The 19,181-nt window shown below is 35.6% G+C and overlaps 1 protein-coding gene across 2 annotated transcripts in view; it reads right to left on the bottom strand.

Moving 5' to 3' along the window:
- The window catches only part of ctbp2l (C-terminal binding protein 2, like), a 49,014-nt gene extending 31,259 nt beyond the window's left edge, over window positions 1-17,755 (bottom strand). The window contains exon 1 of one of the 2 annotated variants that reach the window (XM_058792622.1): window positions 17,482-17,755. The gene's annotated coding sequence lies outside the window, so the exon portion shown is untranslated. Of the gene's footprint in view, window positions 1-7,251; window positions 7,269-17,481 lie in introns of those variants that run through there. The other variant, XM_058792623.1, reaches the window with a different exon arrangement.
- Between the last annotated feature and the right edge of the window lie 1,426 nt (window positions 17,756-19,181).

The following is a 19,181-nucleotide window of genomic DNA, read 5'->3' as shown; positions in this document are numbered from 1 at the left end:
AGCTTCACATCAGCAAACGTCACACATTCGTCTTTCATCAGCGCAGGTTAATGAAGGCTCTCCATCGGGTCACAGCGGGTTAATTACAGAACGCCACGCTGATATGCAAAGCAGCCGCTCACGATTACTGCACTGACAGACGCACAGCGAGGCTCATTTATTTGTCTTTATGGTCACACGAGGGAGGCTGACATTTATCCATTTTTCATGAGCCGACTTCTGCGTGCAACAAACAAATCTATTTCCCAGCGCTAGATTACAGAGCCAAGACAATATCGGCGGACCACAAGCCACCGCAACCCTCCAATCACAGCCACTCTACACACAACACCTGGCGCCTGATTGGCCGATCTGTCGCATGCAACTAGTGGCGCCTCAGATGCAGATTTACATGGAAACATTACAACGTCAAGATTTTTCTCCAGACTGTAATCATGCAAGTGATGGACTGATACTGTATATCACCTTTGGCTGATGACTTTGGTTATTTTAAGATCCACTGGTACTGGCCGATTAACATCAGTGCATGTCAATGGAAAATAAACTATTTAAATAATCTATTAATATCGTCTGAATTAAGTGTTTAATTTCATGGGTTTTTTAGTGCATCTCATTTGCTATCATTAAACTGTATTCTGTCACTTTTGAACAACTTAATGCATAACCAATGCATTTGCTAAATAAAAATATTAATTTCTTTAAAAACATAATACATGAATAAATGTGTGCATATCAGTAATTTTTTTATTTTTAAGAAATTAAGATTTGCACGCATTAAATTGATGCATTAAATTGATCAAAAGTACCAGTAAAGACATTTACAATGTTACAAAAGATTTCTATTTTGAATAAATGCTGTTCTTTTGAACTTTCTTTTCATCTGTGAATCCTGAAAAACAAAATGTATCACAATTTCCACAAAAATATTGTGCAGCGCAACTGTTTTCAACATTGATAATAATCAGAAATGTTTCTTGAGCAGTATATTAGAATGATTTCTGAAGATCATGTGACGCTGAAGACTGCAGTAATGATGCTGAAAATACAGCTGTGCATCACAGAAATAAATTACAGTTTAACACATATTCACATAGAAAACTGTTATCTTAAATTACAATAATATTTCACAATTTTTACTGTATTTTTGATCAAATAAATGCAGCCTTGGTGAGCAGAAAAGACTTCTTTCAAAAACATAAAAACCGAGCACAAACTTTTGAATGTATAGTATATATATACCCATATCATAATCATAGCAATCACAGATCATTCTGAATCCAAACATGCTGCTGTTGGGCTCTTCTGCATCAGTAAACACGTGTTTTGGAAAGACTGTGGGACAAACACAGGCCGTCTTTGTGGTTTCTGCCAGTATGTGTGGTTGTACGAGGTTCAGATGAGACATTTGATCAAAGAAACGAGACACTGACGCTCACCTGCCAGCTACACAAACACAAGCCAGAAACTTTCACCGGTAAACATCAGCATCCACTCAGCTCTCAAACTGGCCTGTAGTTCCCTTTAACACTCCTCTGTGTCTTTAAATCCAGACGGATCTGTTCTGAGCGTGTTTGGCCTCTGGAACTCAACCTGAGGCTTGATGGAGGCCAGCGCTCGTGTTTCACAACCAGACGGTTCATTCAAAGCCCTGGAGAGGATCAGCGGCGCTCATGAAGAGATCAGTAAACTTTTACATGCTAGCTACTTAGTGCACTCGTGTTTATCAGATTCTCCTGACAAACCAGACTGAACGTTTCCAAACACACATCTGAAGGCCGTGTTCAGAATGAAATACTGTTCTAACTACACAGTAAACACTAAATAGTGCATCCTAGTAGTTGACTGATATATTTGAACTGTTTAAATTATCAGCATCATACAGTACGTTTTTCTGTTTGGCCGATAAATGTTGAAAATAAGGACTTTTATTTTGACAGTGATGGACTATCTAAAGTATAAATCTGAACTATAAATCTAAATCATGTTCAAAGTGTATTTTCTAATTGATTCATTTTCAAATGATTTATTTATAATTATAGTAAATATAATGTAAATATATTTGCATAAATTGGTATGCATGTGTTTTTGCATGCATCTTGAAATTAACGTTATGTAATAGTTAATTTTTTAGTAATTAATATTGCCATTTAATTGAGACTTAAAATGAAATTTAAAAAGTGTCATTTACTATCTTTAACTGGAGTGACATCAAATTTTATATATATATATATATATATATATATATATATATATATATATATATAATCGTTTGGCAGCACTAATATATATATATATATTTATTAGTGCTGCCAAACGATTAATCATGATTAAACACATCCAAGATAAAAGTTGTTGTTTACATAATATGTGTGTGTACTGTGTATATTTATTATGTACATATAAATACACACACATACAGTATATATTTTGCATATATTTACATGTATTTACATGTCTATATTTATATTCATTTAATTTATATTATAAATAAATATATTTAATATATAAAAATAACACAGTACACATACATTATGTAAACAAAAACTTTTATTTTGGTTGCAATTAATCGCAATTAATCATTTGACAGCACAAAAAAAAATATATATATATATATATATATATTTTTTTTTTTTTTTTTTTTTTGCATGTGTGTGATGCTCTATTTTTCTTTATTTAGATTAAAACCAATTCACGTAACAATATCAGACAAGTTATTTATCAGCTTTATATGGGCATATATATCAGCATGTTTAATCCATCCATTGTTGTCCAGTTATCATCTCTGAAATAAACATTATTTTGCATTTCAACCACATTTTGAACACATCAGCTCTTGGAAATCAGAACAAATAATGAGTCACAAATGAGTCAAAAATCACAGCTAATATAATGTTAATTTGTCACATTGGAAATGAAAGATTGAGTTACTTCATTGCACTGTGGAAAATACAGTAATATTGTGTACAGTGTGTTCTGTATGATGCAGATTTTAGCACATGTAGTAGATTGACTGAATCTACTAGACTGAACAGTAGTGTGTGTATGCTATTCTCAACATAGCCTTAGATTCTCCTCCAGATCACAAAACAACTGGAAATAATGTTTAATAAACATAATGCTTAATCAAAATCCTTCTCAAGCAGCATGATCACATTACATCCGTCATAAACGCACCTCAAACATGTTTGTGACAAACAAGTCCTTCATTGTTTCTGAGGGCAGAGCTGAATGAGAAACAGTCTCTGATGATAACGCAGCACTGTTCCATTACAGTATTTTCCATCTGCTGAATAATCAGAGAATAACGCAGAAACTCAGATCACGACAAACGGCTGGAGAATACAATCTAGGCCTGCACTATTCATTTTGTTTCTGAAAATAAATTTGATTTAAAATGCAATAAAAAAATAACACTCCAGGTTTGCTGTTCTTGTTTGTAGGGCTGCACAATTTGGCCCATTTGTTTGAATTATACAGCTATAAAATAATAATGCTTATTATTATTTTAATTATGATTATATATATACTGAGAAGAAAGCGAGAGAGAGTAATAATAATAATAATAATAATAATAATAATAATAATAATAATAATAATATAAAACCAAATAAGAAATGTATTAATAATATTAATATTATATCACTGTAAAATAAAAATAATCTTAATAAAATAAACATTTAAGAAAAATATATTATTATTATTATTAATAATAATAATAATAATAAGGCAGCCTTAATTAAATTTTTTTAATTGAATTTTTTTCAAATGTTAAAACATTGAGCTTAAATATATTTTTAGTATATAATAATAATCTTAAAGATAATCTTTACAATACTAATATTTATGGCTGTCTAATTTTTTAATCATTAAACCACTGAGCTTGTATATTTATTTCTTTAAATAAATCAATTCAGTGATTGCACAAAGCCATATCTCGATTTCAGCTTTTATCTTGATTAATTGTGAAGCTCAAATAGAATCTTTTTTCAGCTCGTCTCCTTTCTTTTCCTCCACTGAACTGTATTTGTTCTGATCTGAGAAAGAACCTTCATCAACAACACATTTAAAATCATCCTCAAACGGGCCACAAATCACAGTCAGACAGACTCGGCTCGGGTTTGACGTGATGTTCATCAGAGAATCACCTGATGCATCAGAAGAACAGATGGCCAGGGTCCAGGTGGAGCAGAGGACGCTGGGTAATTTAATATCCCATTACGCATGTCTGACACAAACGAAAACGACTGAGACACAGAAGGTCCTGCACTAACACAAGCTTCGGGATCTTTACGAAATGAGTCTCAGATCTTAAGGGTTCATCACTCAATATAACACTGAAAAAACTGATGTTCTTCTCACACAGTACTCTTGTTTTCTGAACATTCATAAATCAAGATGCATTTATTTGACATTTTTCTGTGAAACTGAACAAAATGAAACGAGTTTCTGATCTGCCAGTCAGCTCAGAAAAATAATCCAGTTTTCTTTTTGAATTAAGCTGATTTTGAATCTTGATTTAAGGATGATATTTGTTCTGGAAAACAAGATAAATATTGAGCAAGAACATTAAAATCAACATGAATTGTTTTAGATACTATTATAGTTTTTATTAATTTTCTGTTTTCATTTTAATTTTACTAAAAGTTGTAGTAAGTATGTTGTGTGGTTTTGTCATTTTTATTTATTTATTTGTTTATTTTTTTAAATATGAAATTTGAATACATTTCAATTTTAAATATTTATTTGATTTTGTTTGATTCGTTTTAGTACACCAAGTTAAACTAAATTAAAATGAAATAAAGTTATAGTTATTATTTATTTATTTTTTTTTACAATATTTATTTTTATTTTATTTAAGTAACAAAAAATATTTATGGTTTTTGTTTTGCTTGACTATAATAACCCTTATCATAACTCATCTGTCTTCATAATAAGATGTATTTCATAATAAAACATGATATTTCATATAAATTGTAAGATGGGATTTTCTACAAATTCTACAATGTCTAGAATTTCAGGTGGTGGGAAAATTCAAAGAATTGAAGTCATTTCAACAAGCTTTTGATGAAAAATGATGAACAATATATGCACTGATAAATCATTAAAACCCATTTAAAGAGCAAAAAGTGTCATTTTAATGTCCAATGTTGATTTGAATCGTCCTGAATCCCTGCTGAGATAATTTTATTATTATTACTAGTATTATATTTTCATAAATACTTCTCATTTTCTTTACTTTTTTAATAATAATAATCATAATACAATAATAATTACGATGAGTTTAGTCATATATGACTAGAGCTGAGTTGCAGTTACACCGTGAAACTAAACCAGAACAAAGACCTGATCCTAAACAAACAAACAGCATTAGTGTATTACGCGGTTAAAATATAACTATAAATCATTAGCTAACGAGTCAAGACTCGTTCATTCATGAGCATCTTTATTGCTTCAGCGTTCAGACAGCTAAAGCGTTTCCTCCAGCGGGACGCGCGTCTCTCTAATCGAGGAAAAATAATGTGCAATTTAGGCCCACATCATTTCCAGAGGTCAGCGTGAGGCTTTGAGAAATCACAGGTTTTATAGAAAATTGTTACATAAAAAAATCACTCAAGACTGACTACAATCACAGCTCTTCTTCCGCTCGCTCCCCACGCATGTAAATATAAAGCGGCCAGGGCTATTTTAGGGCTCTTTGTGAGTGTGTGAGTGTGAATCTGGCTTTTCGTAGAATACACAGAAACACAGCATTCACGGGAGTCTCAAGAATGATCTGAATGATCAGGGTCATAAATTGAGGATGAATCGGGGAGATGCTCGGACCGTCACGCGCTCAACTAAAGCAACAGAAGCAGGGTTTGTGTCTTCAGAATGAAGAGAGACGCATTCACACACACAAAGTGACATTTAAATATTCTGGAGTGGTTTGACACACTGTTATTTACTGCTCTCGTGTGTGCATATTCATAAACCATTCAGTTCCCTGTTATTGAAGCACTAAATGCTGAATCAACACATAATGAACCTGCATCTGATCAGAAAGCGTCATATTTCCTTCATAACCCATCAAAAATATCGCAGTCATGTGTCAATCCAACCAAGGCTTACATCCACAAAACATGGCATTATAATCAGGGTTAAAGAACTGACTCCATTTCAGTAAATGAGTGTGAATGTGAATTTAATTACCTGCAACACATCGGAAGTAATTTACTGAATTGCAAATCAAAGAAATGCAACACTCTTCCACTCTCGGCCCAACAATGTTAATTTGCAGTATTAAATATGATGAAACACCACTCTTGGTAAACCTGTTTTTAATGTTTTTAAAGTCTCTGCTGCTCACCGAGGCTGCATTTATTTAATAAAAACTACAGTAAAAATTGTGAAATATTATTAGAATTTAACATAGATGTTTTCTATGTGAATATCTGTTAAACTGTAATTTATTTCTGTGATTTTCAGCATCATTACTCCAGTCTTCAGTGTCACATGATCTTCAGAAATCATTCTAATATGCTGATTTGCTGCTCGAGAAACATTTCTGATTATTATCAATGCTGAAAACAGTTGTGCTGCACAATATTTTTGTGGAAACTGTGATGCATTTTATTTTTCAGGATTCACAGATGAATAGAAAGTTCAAAAGAACAGCATTTATTTGAAATAGAAATCTTTTATAACATTATAGATGTCTTAACTGTCACTTTTTTGATCAATTTAAAGTAATGCATTCCTGATGAATAAAACTATTAATACCTTTCAAAAAATTATTTCTGACCCCATACTTTTAAATTAAATACAATTTTTTATACAGTGTATGTAACATTTTAAATGTTGGTGTAGGGCAATAGCACATACAGTAAGTACAGTATAAAAACCATTAGGCCTATGGGATGTCCCCACTTTTCACAAAAACAAACATGCGTGTGTCTGTGTGTGTGTGTGAGTGTGTGTGTGTGTGTGTGTGTGTGTGTGAGTGTGTGTGTGTGTGTGTGTGTGTGTGTGTGTGTGTGTGTGTGTGTTTCCACCCCTCCACTCTCTCTGTGTCTAACAGGCGTTTAATAACAATGGTGGATGGGCTCTCAGCGGTAACACTCCGTCTCTCTCTGCTTCCCCGCCGTGTGCAGATGGTTCATTGTCTTCAGTTTCCGAAAACATTCCCAGTCCAACAGGACACAAAGTCCAGCTGCACGCTACTGCTGCTCTTTTAGCTGTGAGTGTGTGAGGTTCAGAGCGGGTTTCACTCACGTTAACACTGACGGATGAACGAAACCAGTCTCGTGATCTTCTGGACTGCACACTGAAAAATGGATTTACTTTGTAAACTGGATTTACTAGTAAATTTCATAAATAATTACAAAGAAATGGCAAATGAAAAAAAAAGAAAGCAGTTATTTTAAATAGTAAAAATATTTCACCATATTACTGTTTTTGCTGTATTTTGGATTAAAGGCTTGGTGAGCAGAAGAGAATTCTTTAAAAAAACATTAAAAAACTTACTGTTCCAAAATGTTTGACTGGTAGTACACACACACACACACACACACACACACACACACGCACACGTATGTATGTTTTTTAGTCCAGCAGAGGAAAATTGTGGGTATCTCATGTCTCATCACACATGTGATTTGAGAATAACATTTAATAACAGCTCACATTTACAGCACAGCAGAATCAGGCTGTTATTTTAGTATAATTATAGTTTTTAATAATATTTTGAATCAGTTTTTATTTTTATATTTTCCATTTTCATTTTCATTTCAGTTTAAGTTTTAGCTATTTTTTTGTCATTTTTAGTAGTTTTTATTTATATATTATATTAGTCTTTGTTCTGATCGGCTTTATTTAGTACTATTATAGTTTTATATATATATATATATATATATATATATAGTTATAGTTATAGTTATAGTTATTTTATTTATTTATTTTTATTTCTATTATAGTTAAACTAAAATGAGAAATTTTACCTTGGCAACGAGCTGAAATAAAACGTTTTTAATATTTTAAAATAAAACACAGTTAATGTTTATTTTATTCCGGGTAATAAAAAAGTTAATTTTTTTGGTTGACTTTAATGTTACTTAATTCAGTTCAATTCAATTCAAGTGTATTTGTATAGCGCTTTTCACGATGCAAATCGTTGCAAAGCAGTTTTACAAAAAATGTAAGTTTCTACATTATATTTAGTAATAGCTATATCACCATGAATCAAGTCAAGTCACCGTTGATCATCTTGAATCAAGTCACATCTCTGCTGATCTTCCAGAGTCTCGTCAAGTCACAGCTGATCATCCAGAGCCTTGTGATGTCCTGTCCGTCACACCCAGATATTCAAGGTCAGTCCTTCGTTATCCCAGTCTGGTATCCAGTGTGAGGGATGCACCGCGGGTGTCTGCACGTGCAGCTGGTATCCCCAAACCCACTCACTCTAACCCTTCTGTTCCTGTCTGAAGCTCTTCCTATGATGGGGATCGCTTTATGTTGCGTCTGGGCTGCGTACACCACCACAGAACTGCCCGAGGTGGCGATGTCCACTGTGATGTCTCCAGAGGTGGTGGCACATGCTGCAGAACCTTCTCTGCTCCTTGTATGGTGGTGGCGTCCAGCAATGTACTCTCAGCCTGTCGTGTTGCAGTTAAGGAGACTGTTACTGCTGTAGAACCTCCAGAGGTGTCAGCGGTATCCACTCATGAACCCTCGTCCTGTCCAGTCACGGCTATGGAGGCCTGTGAACTCTTGCCTTGCTTTGAACTGGCCAATGAGGTCATCTCCGAACTCTCGTCTGGTTCTGAATCAGCCTTGGAAGCTGATTGTGAACTGTCTGTTGGTTTGAATTCTGCAGTCAAATCTGCTTATGAACTGTTTTCCTGTTTTCTTAGTCTTCTAATTTAGTCTTCTTGTCCAGTTCCAGTCACTGAGTCATATTTTGAACTGCCTGTCTGTCCAGTTTTGATCAGGGAGTTTGCTTATGGACTGTCTGCCCACTCAGTTGCCACCAGGGAAAATATTGATGGACTTCCTATGTTCCCTGTCTCAGTCCTTGAGTCCATATATGCTCTCTCTGTTTCTTGTGTCTCAGTTTTCCCTAGGTCCCAGATTCTACTAAGGGTTCCTGCTCCGCCCTGGTGCTCTGCTCTGCCGGCTTTGCCTCAGTTCCCGGTCTCTTCACTTCCTCATGGGCCTGGCCCTCCGTCCCTCCCCCTGTTCCGCCTCCGCTCCACCACCCTCCTGTATTGTACTATCTGGGGAGCGTCTGGAAGCCGCTCCTTGGGAGGGAGGGAGGGGGCTCTGTCATGAATCCGGTTCGTCGTCTTCCGTCCATTCGCCATCAGAGGTTGCCCTTCCATCATATTGACTCTCGCACCACACAGACTGTTGCACGTCACACTGGACTGCATTTCCCATCATCCATTGCACTGATCACACAGTTGTCACCAATCACACGCTCACCTGGGAGCTATTACACACTCTATTTAATACCCACTCAGATCCTGTTCAGATCGGCGAGTATTGTCTAGCGTTTAGCACTCTCCTAGTGTTAGCTACTGTACCAAGCCATTCCGTGTTTGTTTTCTGTCTAGTCTCTAGTATTGTTCTGCGTTTATCATCTCTCCAAGTGATAGCTGCTTTATGGAGTCTTTTCCTGTCTTAGTTTATAGTTTATAGTTTATAGTTTATAGTTTATAGTTTATAGTTTATAGTTTATAGTTTATAGTTCCTAGTTCTAGTCTTAGTCTAGTCTCGTTGTGTTTCCAGATTTCCTAGTTCCTGATTCTTGCCCATGTATTTTGGATTAACCCTTTGCTTGCTATTTCGGACTGTGTTTGCTCCTCGCCTGGACTTTTGCTCACGTTATCGGATTACCCCTTTTGTCAAGCCCTCTGGATATTGTCTGCCAATCAAAGACCCATGCTTGCCCTAGGATTACTCCTCTGTCTTGCCTGTGCCACACCTGTTTGTTGTTGTTCGACCCTGCCTGTGTTTTGACCATGTTTCATAATAAAAGCTTGCACTTCGATCCGCACGTCTCACGTCTCGTTCGCCCCATTACAATATGGCAGAAATATACAGTAAGCAGCCAGAGACTCACCGTGCCTTCAAAATAATCCAACTGAGGTGCGTAGACCAAAAACATTTCCCAAAAAGTAAAAGCTTGAAGAAGGTCTGCACACTGTCAAACATCAAAAGAATCACAAGCGAGATGAAAGCATGTAGAGCAATTTACTGGATTAAAACAAGGCAAACGTATCGGTCACATGTTGACCTTTTTCAATGCCATGCTTTTTTTTTTTTTTTTTTTCAATGCCATGCTGACAATAGAGCCATCTTAATTTGAGAAATCACATGATGATTTAAGAGATCACATGATCAATCAGACCACACACTGATCTAAAAAAAAAATAAATAAATAAAAAAAAAAATAAATAAATAAAAAATGTACATTGTGTAATTAAATTTTTTTTTTTAATTTTTTTATATTTAATTAATTTTTTTTTTTTTTGGATCAGTGTGTCTGATTGATCATGTGATCTCTTAAATCACAATGTGATTTTTCAAATTAAGATGGCTCCTAGAACTATACAGTAAAAATCAAGCAGTTAGTTAATGTCATGTAATCAAACAGACAGTGAACACTATTAACAGCAATGATTATATGTTGCGAACAAACTTATAGCAAAATTTGGTAGTTTTGGATGTTGTCTGAGGGTTGGCGTCATCTGAGGTCTTCTGGGGGGTTGGCTTAACTATAATAACCTTGGCTCAGATGCAAATGAGGTGGAGCTGCTCTCTCTCAGTTCCTGTTCATTAATTCTCTGGAGGAGCGTTTTATCACAGCGCTCATCATAAACCAATCTGCTCCTCAACAATCACTCCATCACTTCAGAGAGCTGCTCTTAGAGCAGAGGATGAAGAGACGCCAGTCAGAGAAACTCCCGTCAGCTGGTTGTTATTCGAGAGCGGTTTGATCAGACTTCAGATCGACATGCTGGAGTTAGGTATGCATCGATCCGATACTCATGATCGGTATCGGCTCCGATACTGGCGTTGAGACGAGACCAATCCAAAACCGATATTGTGCGTATAGTATTCTGTGTTATTGTTAAGCCCCACAAAAGCACAAAAACATTATAAAGCACCATAAAGTCCAAGTGTTCTGAAGCCGTTCCATAGTTTAATGTGAGGTACAGATGAATATTTAAGTCCTTAAATTCAAGTTCATGTAAACTCTTCTCTCCGCTGCGTCTGTCTGTCATGATCCATTCAGAATTCAAACTGTGTCATGTTCAGTTACGACAGTCAAGACGATTAAAATCTCTCCAAGAGCGCACAATAACTAAAATTTAAAACTGTTAAAAGAAAAGGCTCAATAAACCATCACACAGATTTAATAACATCTCTATCCTTTGTGCTGTGAACTTCTCTATCCGGAGCTGCGCTGTGATCATTTGTGCCGCTCTCTAGTGGAGCTTTTCGCAATGAAAGATTATTTATAGCGTTATATTGTTCTGTCCTATCAAGGCTATTAATAATCTAAAGTATAGCACAGTAAGATAGGACTCTTCTATCATATGTTGCTGCCTTCATTACTGTGCTATAGGCTACATTTAAAAGAAATGTCTTGTATAATGTTTAATACATTTACTTGTTTTCATTAATGTATTTAACAACAATACAAAGAGCAATGTGTAACATTTTACACATACTCATTTTTATTTGTTCCCCACTAAATAATGTTATGTTTAGATTTTATAAGATTGTACACTCATGATTTTTCTAGAATAACTTTTGCTGCTAAATTATCCTCTAACCTAGTATTTTGTCATAGATTATGAACGGGCCTGTTCACACCTGGTCATTTCATGATCGGATCTCTATCTGATTTGTTCAAATGTTTCCATTTACACTTGGCCACAGTCGCAAAACAGATATAAATCCAATCTTCAATTCTCGCGCTATATTTAAATGTAACGTGTAAGTTCACGTCAAAGAAATCAAAAGATTTGCGTTGCATTTTATTAATTATCAGCTCATTTCAAGATCAACGACCGCAGTAGGAGAGCGCGCGGCATCAGCGCTGGAAAGATAAGTTTGTCTTACTGCTTTTAATGAAGATGAGTGTGTTGACCATCTGCTCGTCGGCTTGCTCAAGAGATGCTCAGCTACTCGTCATATATAGTCATATATAGCCTATAACACGGTCTCACACGTTTATTATTTTTTACATTTTGGGAGAAGTAAAATTTACATATGTGGTTTCAACACACAGATGCATTTAGACATGTCCAGTTTCGTCTGGAACGCGGCCCAGAACACCTCCTGAAGTGGATTTATATTACAAAACGCATGAAGTGACCAGGTGTAAACAGCCCCTATATATTCCTTCATGTTATTTTTCATTAAAATGAAGTTGTCTAGTACATTGTGTTTAACACACAAAAGAGTGACACATAAGTATAGAAATTCTACATTGATTAAAAAAACAAAAAAAACTGCGCTGGTATCGGATCGGATCGGATCGGAATTGGCCGATACTCAGAATTTTCTGGATCGGATCGGATCTGAAAAAATGGTATCGTTGCATGATCCCTAACTGGAGTTACAGTCTTAGGCGTTTCCACCGATACGCTTCAGCGAGGGGCTCTTATGTTCCTGCACCGAGAGCGAAGGGTCGCCATCTGTCTGGCCTCCACAGGAGAGAGAGTGTGTGTGTGTGTGTGTGTATGAGAGAGAGAGAGAGAGATCAGAGCCAATCAGATCTTCTGGAATCGACAAACAAACAATCATTAAGGGCTTATAAAGCTGGAGAGCTGCTAAACACCTGATCGTTCCCAGAGAGGATCTGTGAACACATTCAGAGCTGTTCCTACACAAATCCATCAGGCCTCCGAGACCAGACTTCAGCTGTTCTGTGAGGTTTTGCAGGAAACTCGTCGCACAGAAACCGAGAAACTTTCGGATGCCAGAACGAGAGAAATCCAAACACACACGCGTGTGCAAACGCTCGGCTAACACATTACATAATTCACTCATTCACACACAAATGAAGAGTCTGTCATCATTTACTGATCTTTATGTTGTTACCTTCTTTCTTCTGTTGAACACAAAAGGAGATATGAGACCATGGACCACAAAACCAGTCATAAGAGTCAATTTTTAGAAATAGATAATCTTTCCATTGATGTATGGTTTGTTGGACAATATTTGTCTGAGATACAACTATTTGAAAATCTGGAATCTGAGGGAGCAAAAAAATCTAAATATTGAGAAAATCTCCTTTAAAGTTGTTCAAATGAAGTCATTAGCAATGCATATTACTAATCAAAAATGAGGTTTTGATATATTTATGGTAGGAAATTTATAAAATATCTTCATAGAACATGATCTTTACTTAATATCCTAATGATTTTTGGCATAAAAGAAAAACTGATCATTTTGACCCATACAATGTATTGTTGGCTATTGCTACAAATATAGCTGTGCTGCTTATGACTGCTTTTGTGCTGCAGGGACACATATATTAAAGAATGTTGGTCACCAAACAGAACAGGACAAAATAATACAATGCAAGTCAATGGGAACTGAAACTAAATGAGCAACGACTCTCACTTTTAAGCTCATAACACACACATGTACATGAACGCAAACACTTCTACATACATAAACTCAATTTCATGCATTATTGCATCTCATAATGTATCAGACTGCAATTCAGAACGCAACAAAAGCAAGGTCCCTGATATATTTGTGACGGCTCCGGGAAGCTACTTCACTCATGCAAGACCAACTGCTGTCTACACGAACGGGGAAATACTCAAATCACAATAAATGGCTGGACAAACTCACATTTCAATAACATATTTCAAATCAGCAATAAAATCTGACATGACCTGCCTCTTAAATGTTGTTTTTATTCTGAAATAGCAATAAAAACATGTATTTCACATTTCAATAACATATTTTACGTCATACTTTTTACAGTGTAAAAAAAAATTAAATAATGTATTTCAAATTTGCAACAAAACCCGATATGAACTACATTGAAATGTCAACTATATGCTTTTTTTTTGCATTATTTAAGTGTACATTTAAGAGGAAGTTCATGTCAGATTTTATTGCTGATTTGAAATGCAGCATTGAATTTTATTCAATACTATATTTTATATTTCAATAACATAGCCTATTTCTTACCAACAATAAAATCTGACATGATCTGCCTCATAAATGTACTGTAGCATTTAATATCAGCAATTAAAATTTGACATGAACTGCCACATTAATGTAGTTTTTACACTCAAATAGTGCAAAAAAAAGCATATATTTGACATTTCAATGTACTTCATATTAGTAATAAAGCTGGATATGAGCTCTCTCATAAATGTTTTTTTATTTCATTCATAGCAATACGAGTGAACCGTCTTGGTACATTTCCAGTCTTTGACAAATCATGCAGTGCACTCTCAGTGTTGCCTCAATTTCAAATGGCATTTTTGTAGACATTAGCCGTTCATAGACTTGCAAAAAGTATGTTTCAGGCCTAAACGTGCATTATGTGCCGTTACATCTCAGAAAATGTCCTTTAAACTGTTGCTTTGTCATGACAATAGTAGGAAACTGTCTAAATGTCAAGCTAATGCCTGCTTTAGTGCACCTTTCAGCAATGCAACATGTACTTACATCATAAACCAACAGAGTTATTTTGAAACACTTGAAATCAAAATTGTGCTAGCTTGTGTAGAGTTTGTATATAGAGGCAGTATATTATTTGTACGGTGCATATTCTCTCCTGCCATTTACAGAAATGAACAAGCAATATCTAGTTGATTGTGCATTTCAAATAAGCATAAAGTTGTTTTCCAGACCCTTCACCCTCTCTGTTTACAGTGTTTTTCAGCTGCTTACACACAAAATCTTTCCTCGTCACACAGTTTCTGAAAGCTGTCACTCAAACAGCAGAAGCACACACCAAACCTACAAAACCAGACACTGATTCTCAGCCTTTTCAATTTCATAAAACACTTTTTGCAAAACACAACACACAGTTCTCTACGTAACACACACAAATCTAACAGGAATTAATATTATGGCAAAGGTGTTTGCAAATGTTTGCTTTTGAGATGTGTTTGTGATATTTTGAATGCATTGCTTCATTTTGAAAGAAATGTGAGGCATTTTGCATATTGTGTGCAATTCTTGGATTTGTGTGTGAAGTTTTGAAAAAAGAGGCAAAGTTTCAAAAATGTGTGCAAGCAGCTGAAACACCGGTGGAACGATATGCAAACATCCACAAGACCTGCTGAGACCATCACAGCTGTTAAGAATCATGTGCATTTCTGCTCTACACTGTAAAAAAATTAATCTGTAAAATAACAGCTCATTACACACAACATTACCCATTAATGTTACAGGCATTTCTGTTTACTCTAAAACACAATGCAATGAAGTGTAAAATTCAAAATACTGGTAAAACACCTTTAAAAAAAATAAATACGGAACAATTCCTTCAAATTATACAGTATATTGTGCCCTATTTTTGCTTTTATGGCAATTATGGCTTTTATGGCAAACTGCTTGGGATGTTGTAAGCCCAGCAGATCTCAGATCAGGCCTCCGTCTGAACATCGTCCTGCAAAAGCGCAGCTTTAACCTTGAGACTGATCTGAAGTCCTGCTGACAGACACACAAAAGCCTGAAGAATGAAATCATCTAACACACTTCTCCTAGCTGATGATATGTAGTATTTCCATTTCACTTAACGCCGCTTTCATACGGCCGCTCACAATAGAGATTTCTCCTTTACATGCCAGTAGAGACTCTCCTTCTTTATCATGGTATAAAAGGCTTTTGTCGTTTGCCTTTGAGACACCCTTGGAAGATCGTGTGAATGCAAATTCTGGAGGGCATCATTAATACGAGTTAAATTAGAGCTGGATTATGTTTGAAGCTAATAATAAGCGTAATTGCGGTGCTGCTTTTAAAGACGCGTGATGATGACAGTGAGAAGACACAGTTCACAAATATTATGCATACAAACATTACAGAACAGTATAGATGGCATTAGATTCGTAAGTTAAAATGAATTATAAAGGACATCTGTGAGTTTATGTATACTGATCTGGATATGTGCATCGATTTATTATTAATTAATGTTATTTATGAATTTCTGTGACATTTGGATAAGGATTTTTTTTTTTTTTAAATCATTCAAATCCAGACTTATTTTTATTATTATAATTATTATTATTATTATTTTTAAACTGTTTTGAAGGAGTTCACTTGTGTTCTGGAGGCTTTTTGAGATGCTACAACTCAACCAACCATTGCATTTTAATAAAAATGTGTGATTTTGTACAGAAATGCACGTGTTTTTGGCATTTAAATTCCTTGAGAAAACTAATTACAAGTATTTCAGCAGAACCCATTAACATTTCATTTAGCAAATGCTTTTATCTAAAGCAACTAACAAGTGCAGAACATCACAAGCCATCATAACATTATGAGAATCATAAAATCTTTCGAGTCGAGTGCATCCAAACTTTCATATGAAACGGTGTCTGTCAGAAACACAGAATGACCTCAGATGAACTGAACTATAAGCAGGCTAAATGTGCTCAACAAACCACAAACATCTGAACACATGAGTTATTATTTAACCACCAAACCACTGAGCAAGACTCAAACCTTCCACAATCAACCATTCCTATTAATAATTTATGAATAATTAAGGAATTCACAGTAATTCACATCATCATCATCATCACCGCTGCAGACTCACACACTGAGCTGATGTTTTTCACAAGACAAATACTGAACATCTGAATCCAAATAATGCAATAATTCTATTGCAATAATGCTATTATTACAAGCGACAGCATCATAATTTGATACCATGGTACTGAATGATCGCCATTTTTATAGACCATGGCCTTTATGGTAGCCTACTGTAAAGTACTACACAATAACATGGCATTACCATCATGCATGCATGTCAAAAACATGGTATTATCATGGTACTTTTTCCCACTTTTCTTGTAAATGACAATGGCAATAAATTAATCCAACTTCCAATTTTATAATTTAATATAGTGTGAAAAGCACAAATTTAAATCTGAATGCACATTAAACAGCTCCTGTATTGTCATTAATAATAATCAGATTAATTAGTTTATTCAAAATTCTCAATCTGAGAAAAACTCTATATGTACCTGGATTACCGTATTCACATTTACAAGATTTACAACATTAAAAATAGTACACCTGAAAAATAGTTAATCATCAGAATAGTAATGCAGTATCTCTCTCTCTCTCTCTCTCTCTCTCTCACACACACACACACACACACAGGTTGCGCAGCGAACCAAACACACACACACACACACACACACATATCAAACACGCCGTAAAACCCGATCAATCCCGATCAGACCCGATCTCGATGGATCGATCAGACCCGATCAGACCCGGTGGTCTTACCGTTAATGGCTGATGTCAGTCAGAGGTGAGTTCATGAGCTCATCCTCCTCCAGGAACCGCGTCCAGCTCACAAAGCTTCACACAGCGCCGAGAAACTTCATCATCTTCATCATCATCATCATCTTCTTCATCATCATCGGGCGAAAAATCCAAACCGAGCCGGCTCCGGTAACCGGAACGCGTGTATGTGCGCAGGAAACGCGCGAGTGTTTGTGTTCCTCTCTTCCTCTCCTGCTCTTCCTCACTCTCTCTTTCACCTCACACACACACACACACTCACTCTCTCTCTCTCTCACACACACACACACACACACACCGTTCTTCATCAAGGCGGGGTCTTGAGTCGCCCAAACCAATGACACAAACCACACACACACACACACATTTGTTTCTGTGAATTGTGGTACTTTCCATAGACTTTATACTTATACATTACTTTTATACTGACCAAATGATATTTTCTATCCCCTGACCCTAAACCTACCCCTTACAGAAAACCTGTTTGCATTCTTACACTTTCAGATTAACATCATTTACTATTTTTAATCTTTTTTTTTCTGCTGTGGGGACCACAGGCCGCTCCCCACAATGTCAAAAATGTCAGGTTTTACTATCCTTATGGAGACATTTGGTCCCTCACACATTACATTGTTTACAGCATGGCTTGGGCTGATGGGGGACACACACACACACACACACACACACACACACTCACAAACAAACAAACACACACACACACACATACACACACACACACTCACAAACAAACAAACAAACACACACACACACATGCATGCACACTCACACAGACACACACACACACACACACACTCACAAACACACACACACACATGCATGCACACTCACACAGACACACACACACACACACACAAACACACACACACTCACACACACACACACACATACACACACACACACACACACACACACTCACAAACACACACACACACATGCATGCACACTCACACAGACACACACACATACACACACACTCACAAACACACACACACACACACACACACACACACTCACAAACAAACACTCACACAGACACACACACACACATACACATACACATACACACACACACACTCACAAACAAACACACACACACACACCTCATATCTGCATAATAAATCATAAATGCAAACTAAGAGTAAACTGCCTCACACTTTGCATTGTCTGTATAATCTGCATGCATTTGTGCGCATAAGCATATGTTGTTATTTTTAAAAAGACAAAAGATCTTCTAAAAATATAAATATATATCAAACTAGTTTAAACTACAGATTCTAACATCAATGAAATATGCATAGTATCATTTTAGTATCACTGAAATACTAATATAGTTTTAATTAATATTTCGAATTAATTTTTATTTTCATATTTTGTGTGTTTATTGTCATTTTTAGTTTTTGTTTTTAATATGTCTTATAGCTTTTATTCATTTTTATGTCATTTTTAGTTAAGTACATCAAGATAAAGTTCAATTTTAGTTAAAAATTATTCCAGTTTATTTTATTTTTTAAGCCTTTAGTTTTTATTTTAGTTATAGTTAGCTATAATTACCCTGCATACGTGAACGTGTCACTGCGATACTGGTTTAGTGATCGTTATATTTGATCAGTATTATTTGTAGAGAGCAGATTTGGTTCTCTAAATGGATCATTTAAATGTGT

Source organism: Onychostoma macrolepis, chromosome 12 (assembly GCF_012432095.1).
Source record: "Onychostoma macrolepis isolate SWU-2019 chromosome 12, ASM1243209v1, whole genome shotgun sequence".
Taxonomy (NCBI): Eukaryota; Metazoa; Chordata; class Actinopteri; order Cypriniformes; family Cyprinidae; genus Onychostoma; species Onychostoma macrolepis.
This window is presented reverse-complemented; position numbering and strand designations above follow the sequence as displayed.